Here is a 10,490-nt window from a genome sequence, read left to right on the forward strand (position 1 = left end):
TTGCTAAATCGTACATAATTCGCAGAATCGCCTGTTTCCCATGTTGAAATTGCGATTTCGCAGTTACCTAAATCGCAAATCGCGATCTTGCTAATTGCGAGATCGCAAAAACGGGAAGTCGCATTTCGAGCACAATCATGACATCACAACCAGGAAGTAGGCAGTTCCCTCACTCATTCTGAACACAGAGCCTGAGAGTGGAAGAAGCACAGCACAGAGCTCCACCAGACACACCCTGCAGCACCACAACATGACACACTCACTAAACCAGAATGTCCCAGGAAGCAGCAGGAAGCAGTGCACCTGGCAGAAAACGCAAAATCAAATTTTCTGAGCAGGAGATGGAGTTCCTCATCGAGGGTGTAAGCAAGGACCATGACAGGCTGTTTGGCAAGGAATCCCGGAAGGTGCCTGAAGCAGACAAGAGGCGCATTTGGCAGCACATCCGGTCCAATGTGAACTCTGTTGGAGTGACCCAGCACTCCATTGATGAGCTGAAGAAGAGGTGGTACAACCTCAGAGGTCGTGCCAAAGAGCGCATTGCAGAGAGGCTGGGGGAGCAACATGCCACGGGAGGAGGAGACCCCACAGTTGCGCCCAATACTCCACTTGAAGACCTGGTGGAGGACACAATCAACCCTGCAGCCTGCGTGGGGGTCACCCGGCTGGACACCTCCCGACCCACCCAACAATCCCAAGGTAAGTGCCATGCAACTGTGACCCCGTCTCCTAACAATGCCCATGCCTCCAGAGCTAGCCATTTGATAACCCAGTAATGCAGGCTATGCACTTCTGAAATGCCATATTGCATTGTGGGACCTGTAGTGTGACAATAGTTCCCCGATAGCCACCCACAGCCAGACCTGTCAAGTGAAACATATCCCTAAAGCCAGTCAAGGAATGCAAGCCTTGCATGCATGTTGCAACATCCCATGAGCAAGATACATATCATTAATCATGCACCCATTTACATCACAGGTGCTGCAGAACAACCCAGCACAGACAGCGAGGCACTCCAAATTGAGGAGAACCCTGAGGATACCGAGGGAGAGGGCCATCCTGCCCCACGACCTGGACCATCACAACTACCAGCACCAGTACCACTACCTCCCCATGCGGACAGGGCCACCCCTGCAGACATAGGAGGACAGCAAGCACCCCATGTGACACCCATGGCAGTGGTACAGGCCACACCACCACCCAGGAGGCAGACACGGCGCACAGCCACTGTGCGTTCGCAGTCCAGCAGACTGATGAGGCAGCAGCGCAACGTGGCAACACGCGCTGGCAGGGGGGAACATGTCCAAGATCCAGGGCTGGGTATATAACGCCGGATGCTAGCTGTCCACCTAAAGCAGGCACGGCACATGGCAGCCATGCAGCTGCAGCTTTATAAGACAGCGCGCAACGTGAGCCAGCTCACGGAAAGCGTGCAGGTGCTGACGGCTGCAGTCAGGGAGAACAGCCAAATTATGTTGTCACAGCAGGACATCACCCGCCGCAGCCACCACCAGCTGCTGACCCAGCTGACCAGCTGCTGTCAGCATATACCAGATCAAACCACCTGATTGGTAACGCGACCTCCCAACTTTCACGCCGGTCCCTGGCGATGCAAATTCAGATGGAGCAATGCTGCCAGGACGTTGCTAGGGCGCTGGAACAGGTCACAACAGCTGTCCAGAATCAGCAGGCGTGTGGCCATGGCCATGCAAGGGGGGGGGGGGGGTGATGCCAGTGATGGCACATCAAGTCTCAGCAGCCTGTCCGTGCCGGTGGTAACCGAACGCCGCTGCAGCACCAGGCCCAGTGCAGCATCACAGGCCAATACTGGCGAGGAGGATGTGGAGAGGCGACTGGGTGCGTCCGGCCGGAGGCGCTAGTGATTGCATGTACTCTAGCAGCAGTGCCATGCTGATATGACAAGCACGCCTGCTTCGCTATCATGGGGCTGTATGAGGAAATACAGTTTTTATGTATTGTGGAAAAAAAAATGTAAGAAATATTTTTGTGCAAAAAACAATAAGAATTTATTTCCAACGTAAATTCAACTCATGTCATTATTTCATTTGGCATGCATGAGTGCAGTGTTGTGTGAGGGGTATGGGTGCACTAGAAATAGTTCATTGTGATATTGTTGCGGCGCCTGTGTCCTTCTGCAGGATTCTCCCCGCATGCATGATGCACATGTGCAGGTGGGCGATTTCCCCCTCCTTCTCACTGCCAGAGATCTCCACAGGTATCCTCCGCTTAGTAGCAATATTGTGGAGTATGGCACACACGGCCACGATGCGGCAGCAGACCTCAGGCTGGTATTTGAGGGCCCCACCAGTCTTATGTAAGATGCAGAATCGGCTCTTTAAGAGCCCAAATGTCAGTTCAATGCAATTTCTAGTGCGAATGTGTGCAGCATTGTAACGCCGTTTCTGTGATGTAGCAGGGTTGAGGAGGTACTCACGGAGGCTGTAGGCGCTGTCACCTGAATGAAAGGAGCAGAGGGTCAGTGCCTGTTATGCGCAGCTACATGGTCTTGACGTACTGTATGTGGGCATGTGTACTTACCTAGGAGGTGTCCTTCGCCATAGTCACCCCTGGCCAAGCGGGTGTGTATGCCACTGTGCCGGAAGATGAAGGAATCATGCATGCTCCCCGGGTATTGGGCCACTATGTCAGTGATGATTGTCTTTGCATTGCAGACCATCTGGATGTTCAGTGAGTGGTAGGACTTGCGGTTCCGGTACATGTACTCTGTCTGAGCAGGTGGGCAGATGTGGATGTGGGTACAGTCAATGCATCCAATTACATGGGGAAATTGCGCAATGTTGTAGAAGGCAAGCTTTGTTTGATTTAAGTCCTGCTGGGTGGTTGGGAAGGTTATGTAGTGGTGTATCCGGGTCAGCATGGCGTTCAGGAAACACCGAAGGCAGCATGACAGTGTGCTCTGGGAGATTCCCCCATGCATATGCAACTATCCCCTGGAAGCTTCCGGGGGCCAGGAGGTGCAGGCAGCACAGGACCTGGACATGGGTGGGCACGGCATTGGTCCTCCTTGTTGGGTGCTGCATCAGGGGGTCAAGGTCTCTGATGAGCTTGTGAATCATTGCCCCATTTAGCCTGTCTCCTCTTCAGTGTGGCCCAGGAGTGTTATCCGCAGCCGGAAGATGCGCTCCTGAATTCTGCGTTGGTTCCGGGCTGCGCGCTGGAGCCTCAGCCGCCTTGCCACGATGTATAGACCTGGCATTGTGAATGTACTCATGCAAATTCTGTGTCTCCTTAAGTGTGTTTGTTTTGCTCCGCCCATTGTTCCTGTTTGAATTTCTTTTTTTTTTCTTTCCCAATTGAACTTCATGGTTACCACCTGGTTTGACTTCTCCTTAAATTGCGACTCGCATTTAGCGATTTTGTTTTTTTCCGCAATGTGCGATGTTTGATGAATTGTATTTGCGATTTATTTGCGAATTCGCAAATTAATTCGCAGAATTAGTGGAAAATTGCTATTACAGATTCGCTAAGGGGGTCCAAATGATTCTGCGAATTTATGTTTGCGAATTCGCAAATTGGTGGGTTTTTGCTTCATGAATTGCGGAAGCTGGAATTGCAATCGCAATTGCTGTATGGCTGCTATTGCGATCGCAATTTCGGTTGATGAATCTATGCCTATGTTTGTTGAAAAAAAGGCACAAATTTGGCATGGGAAACCTATGTGGAAGTCTCCTTTCTTTCTTTTGTTTCTTTCTTCAAGAATGCTTAAATTACAGCTGAGTAGTATCCGAGGATTGATTTCATTGATCAGAAGTAGCCTCATTGTTGAAAGTTTGGAGACCTTTGTTCTAGTTGATTATTGCACAGAACAGTTCTGTTTCGAACAGTTTCTCGAACTAAAAACAGTTTTTTCGCTCATAGCTGAGAGTGTTGCCGAGTGTAGTTACCCTAGATTTCCAGTGATCTTCCACCATGGTTCAGCTTTTTGAAAAGGCATAATTTGATTAGCTGAAAAGACCAAGAGTGCTTATGAGTTATGCTTTTGTGTAGGGCATCTCACAAAAGCTCCCTTTCTGATTATCAATTGCCACGTACTTGGTCCTTTAGTTCTGTACAAGATAATCTTACCTCGACATTTTGCAGTAATTGCGAAGGACAAATCAAGGAAACCACAGCTGTCCACACATGAATTTTTTTTTAATTAATTGTTTTTAAAGTGTATATTGTTGTGCTATTTTTTAGCTAAATACTTTTTTATTGCTTTCATATGAACAAGCCTAGCAGAAAATAAAAAATTCCCTTGTGGAAAACAATCCCTGTTTAGCTGTCGACTTTCTGGTGTTGATGGTATTGGCCCTATGAATGTCTTTGAGCGGTGTGGAATACTGAGGTATGATTGAAAAAATTGTATGAACATAGAAAATCCCAAATGGAGGTGGCGCCGCACACTACTCACACACCGGCGGTGTCGCCCCTAAGGACTCTGGTCAATGTAGTAAAGTGTTCGTGATGCATCATCTTTCAATCTTCTGCTATCTTCGCTGTCTTCGCCATCCCTGGACACGTGTTTCGGGGTATCACCCCTCGTCAGCAGGGATAGGCCGTGTACTGGGGTTGCCGATGGCTGCCAATATCTGCCAGGTATAGTACCACTCAGGCGCGTAGGTGCGGGATCCCAGGCTCGTCAGCCCACTGCTCACGGGAGCTTAAAAGTTACAAATGGGGGTGGGGTCGCACACTACTCACACACCGGCGGTGTCGTCCCTAAGGACTCTGGTCAATGTAGTAAAGTGTTCGCGAAGCATCATCTTTCGATCTTCTGCTGTCTTCGCCATCCCTGGACACGTGTTTCGGGGTATCACCCCTCATCAGCAGGGATAGGCCGTGTACTGGGGTTGCCGATGGCTGCCAATATCTGCCAGGTATAGTACCACTCAGGCGCGTAGGTGCGGGATCCCAGGCTCGTCAGCCCACTGCTCACGGGAGCTTTAAAGTTACAAATGGGGGTTGGGTCGCCCACTACTCACACACCGGCGGTGTCGCCCCTAAGGACTCTGGTTAATGTAGTAAAGTGTTCGCGATGCATCATCTTTTGATCTTCTGCTATCTTCGCTATCCCTGGACACGTGTTTCGGGGTATCACCCCTCGTCAGCAGGGATAGGCCGTGTACTGGGGTTGCCGATGGCTGCCAATATCTGCCAGGTATAGTACCACTCAGGCGCGTAGGTGCGGGATCCCAGGCTCGTCAGCCCACTGCTCACGGGAGCTTTAAAGTTACAAATGGGGGTGGGGTCGCACACTACTCACACACCGGCGGTGTCGCCCCTAAGGACTCTGGTCAATGTAGTAAAGTGTTCGCAATGCATCATCTTTCGATCTGCTGCTGTCTTCGCCATCCCTGGACACGTGTTTCGGGGTATCACCCCTCGTCAGCAGGGATAGGCCGTGTACTGGGGTTGCCGATGGCTGCCAATATTTGCCAGGTATAGTACCACTCAGGCGCGTAGGTGCGGGATCCCAGGCTTGTCAGCCCACTGCTCACGGGAGCTTTAAAGTTACAAATCGGGGTGGGGTCGCACACTACTCACACACCGGCGGTGTCGCCCCTAAGGACTCTGGTCAATGTAGTAAAGTGTTCGCAATGCATCATCTTTCGATCTTCTGCTATCTTCGCTGTCTTCGCCATCCTTGGACACGTGTTTCGGGGTATCACCCCTCGTCAGAAAGGGATAGGCCGTGTACTGGGGTTGCCGATGGCTGCCAATATCTGCCAGGTATAGTACCACTCAGGCGCGTAGGTGCGGGATCCCAGGCTCGTCAGCCCACTGCTCACGGGAGCTTTAAAGTTACAAATGGGGGTGGGGTCGCACACTACTCACACACCGGCGGTGTCGCCCCTAAGGACTCTGGTCAATGTAGTAAAGTGTTCGCAATGCATCATCTTTTGATCTTCTGCTATCTTCGCTGTCTTCGCCATCCTTGGACACGTGTTTCGGGGTATCACCCCTCGTCAGCAGGGATAGGCCGTATACTGGGGTTTAAAGCTCCCGTGAGCAGTGGGCTGACGAGCCTGGGCGAAGACAGCGAAGATAGCAGAAGATCGAAAGATGATGCATCACGAACACTTTACTACATTGACCAGAGTCCTTAGGGGCGACACCGCCGGTGTGTGAGTAGTGTGCGACCCCACCCCCATTTGTAACATAGAAAATCCCAAAGGGAATCTTTCTCAGACTTAAGCAGACATGAAATAAAGACAGAGCACAGGGATTGTTAATTTCGTTTAGTGCACTAACTACACTACCTAACTGCTTACACTTGCTTGCTCTTTCTTACATAAGCTAAGGTGGAATTACATAATACACTCCATAACATAGCTAAGAGCACTTTAATCTTTCTGCCTCGATTAGATTTGGGTATAATGGAGAATGTGCAGACTCTTTTAGTCTTACACCTGGAGTCCGCCAGGGATGTGTTCTGGCTCCTATTCTCTTTCTACTATACATTAATAAGCTAGACTTTGTACTCTTGGGTGTCGGGAAAGGCGAGCAAGTAGTAAAGAATAGATTGCTGCTGGCACTTCTGTATGCTGACGATGCAGTTTTGCTAGCTAGGACTCCCAATGGGATAAAGGCCCTTGTTAAAGGCTTTGCGTGCTTTATTGAGAATCTCAACCTGGAAACCAATAGGTCCAAAAAGTTTGTTATGGCATGCAGGCCAAACAATATAAAAACTCAAACTCTTACCATCAAGGGAAAGTACCTGGAGAGTGTGTGCTGTTTCCCATATTTAGCTTTTCATGGGCCATTGGTTCTATCTTTAATGTTTCTTCTAGTATAGAGAATAAGCCCATCCGCCCACTTTTTGAGATCTATAAATTCAGATCTATTCCCGTTTTAACATATGGAGCAGAGGTATGAGGATACTGCAATACAAAACAAATTGCAGCTTGAAGAAGATAGGGTGCTGAGAAACATCCTGGGGGCTTAACCTAGCAGTCATGATTTGATGGTGCATGAAGAGCTTGGCCTGGACTATGTGGAGGATCATATTATACTGTCACCTTTGCTCCTCTGGAGTTCTAGCTGTTGCAGCGACCAGGCCACTCTCAACAAAGATATGATTGAAGATTGTCTGGCATGTGCTCATGGGTCCATGATAACCTGTCTAAAGTATATTCAGTTGAACTTTCTGAATTTGGGCATACCCAATCTCTTTTATGACCTGGGCTTCACCAGAAAGAAGGACAAGCTAAGGGTCAAGAAAACTTTCTGAGGAATAGGGAATTGGTGGTGTGCACATTGGGTACCATTAAGGAATACATGCGGACTCAAATGTGTTCCATGCGGACTCAAATGTGTTCCAAGATGGAGCCATATCTGGAATGGTTAAGCCATCCATGGGAAAGATCATTACTTACTAGGTTTCGTTTGGGTTCCATCAGATGGAACTTATGGTTCTTTCTTGGTCAGTATGATGCTGCCAGAGTATGTTGTCGTTCTTGTGACTAAACATCTGATCAAACCTTGCTGCTTTTTAAAAAAAAGTTATTACAAACACCTGACAAAGGGCTCTCTGAATTCAATTTTACAGAAGGTTCAGATTAACAAATGCAGAGCCACACTGATTTATCTGCCGCTCTTATGCACTGAGGAAACATTTTTTAGGGTTGGCCATTTTATTAAATCTGACATAAGCCTTTGAAACACATTGCTGTTTTAACTTATGAAGCAGGGGTTTTAAAGAAATATGATTTTACGTGCAATTATTGAGGTCGATTTATTTGGGCATTTTCCTTGAATCTTGGGAGTCCAATGTATAATTTACTGGGCATGCCACAACCCAATGCATCATGCTGATTCATGCCAAGGCTTTGGTTACAAAAGGTGGAGTTTGCTTGGCACCAAGACCCTCGAGTAGAGCCTCTACACGGTCAGTAGAGAGACAGGAAACCAGTACTGCCAGAGACCTAGCAGGTAATTTGTAGGTCTACTCTACAAGTCAGAACATTTATACTATCTTGTATCTAGAGTACTTTATTATACTCTGTTGAGGAGCAAATTATATATAGCATGTCTATACCGATAAGGATTATGATATTAGCAAAGGCAAATTTTAGAAAAATAAACAGAATGAATATATCAAACATGCACATGGATACAGGCTGACAAGAACCTATCTTATGACCTGCCACAATGAGAAGTATATTATCATTCCTGCTTATCTATCTTCGTTTAATGTGGCCTTAGATAGACCAGCCCATAGAGCTCAATGAGCTATCTGGTTTTATCCGGCAGAAGGTCCTTTGGATCAGTTCCTCAGATGAAGCTGTTCCTCTCCGTCAAAGTTCAAAATATCAAGGCCTTTGCAGTGATTCTCACCAGAGAATACATGTGTGAAATCAAGCTCTTGTTCCCATGACATCTATGAGAATGTATGTGTGAGAAGGGTGCATGGAGAATAAGAGCAATTTACACAGTGATTCCTGGCTCATACTTCAGGAGTGATCACAATTACACAAACTGATCACCTACATTTCTGCTCCCACAGCCCTGGTATCAACAACTGAAGACTCCTCAGTATTGATCAACTTGGGGTTTATAGCAAGAAACCTGGGTCAAATTCTAAACAATGAGTTCACAACTGGGACTTTCCCTGTCCAATGGAAACATACCTCAATTCTCTCACTTCTGAAAAGAAGATCATTTGGACAGCACTCAGCCTTGTAGCTATAAGCCTATCTCGAGATTTCCTTTCGTGGCTAAACTGATGGCGAAAATTATGAATAAGCAAATTTCAGAATACATAGAAGTAAAGTCACTGCTTGATGAATCGAAACATGGTTTCAGAAAAAACTATAGCACTAAATCCGCTTTAATCATAGCCACGGAAGAAATACGTGAAATCCTCGACGGAGGAGGGACAGCGGTGCTGGTAATGCTTGATCTTTCGGCGGCATTTGATACGGTCAGCCATGAGATTCTGGTGGATCAGCTCCAAGACTTAGGGATTAAAGGAACAGCAAATAAACTCCTAAATCATTCCTAACAAATCGACAGCAAAATGTGGCAATGGGGAAGTTTGTCTCCAGGCAGTTCTCCTTACCATGTGGAGGGCCACAAGGATCAACACTCAGCCCTACACTTTTTAATCTTTATGTTACGCTACTAGCATCAATTATAAAAAATGCTGTTTTTCCCTTGCCTCATGCAGATGACACTCAAATTGTGGTGTCTCTGACAAATAGGGAATTCAGGCCTGGATGCGCTTTCCGCACTTGCATGAGAGAGGTGAGTGACTGGATGGATAGAAATTGCTTAAAGCTGAACACCTCAAAGACCCAAGTCATCATCTTTGGCAACAAACCCTCCCTCTGGACACCAGACTAGTGGCCGCCAGAGTTAGATACATTACCCAAACCTTCAACCACGGTAAAGAACCTAGGTATTATAATAGGTATGGTACTTAAATTTAAAGAATAAGTCAACAAAATTACAGCGGCATCCTTCTGGTCTATAAGGTTGATTAAAAAGATCAAGAAATACATCCCGATCTTTTAATAGAAGTGACCCTAGCCATGATACTTTCACTGAATTGACTATTGCAATAGTCTTTATCTTTCACTTGCAATGGGTCTTGTAAACAGACTTCAGATTTTACAGAATGTGCAGCTGCCTCATTTTTAAGATCCCAAAAAATGAAACAGCAAGAGAAGCCATCAGAAGATTGCTTTGGCTACCAGTCAGACAAAGATGCAAATTCAAGGCCCTCTGCTTGGCCTTTAAATCCTTGCACAGACTGGGACCAGACCAGTTTAAGAACAAATTGAGATGGTATACACCAGCAAGAACATTACGCTCAGGCCTGGCGAAAAACATGGTGGTCCCTCCAGCTAAGAAGGCCACGTGGGGAGGCAGAAGTTTCTTTAGGACAACAGCAATGCTTTGGAACCAACTGCCTTTTGCCCTAAAAACATCTGCCTCGCTGCTCAGTTTCAGGAAGAGCCTAAAAACCTGGTTATTTGTAGAAGCCTGATAATTGAAGCTTTTCTTAGCGATCGCCCATAGCAGCATTCTCCTCCTCTGCTGCACCGGTTCTCAGCTTTCTATAGTGCCAAGACGCTTTCAGGCATTAGTTGCGCTCTACAAGTTTTATTTACATTACATTAAATAGTCCCACTACCTCTATCTTAATGCTCAAACAACACATCGCAAAAACAACAGTTGATAGACAGAATGCAGAACGATGTCATACATTCACCCCAGTACAGAGATCTGGGCCTAAATCCATCGTTTTTTTTAACTCCACACCACCCCTGTTCAGACATGGCCATATGCAAATCAGCCTTGACCCTGTGCCTCATGGGAACAGTACAGCCCGAACAGCCAAGCCATGTCTTTCCTGGACCAGAATCAAGCATCTAGGACCGGTTTCTGGCTATCAGCCGTCTTCAGCCAGGATAGCTTGACTCCAGTGGTGTGGAGAGCATGGGACTCACGTCTGAGCATAC

This window comes from Lissotriton helveticus, chromosome 5_1, assembly GCF_964261635.1.
Source record: "Lissotriton helveticus chromosome 5_1, aLisHel1.1, whole genome shotgun sequence".
Classification (NCBI taxonomy): domain Eukaryota; kingdom Metazoa; phylum Chordata; class Amphibia; order Caudata; family Salamandridae; genus Lissotriton; species Lissotriton helveticus.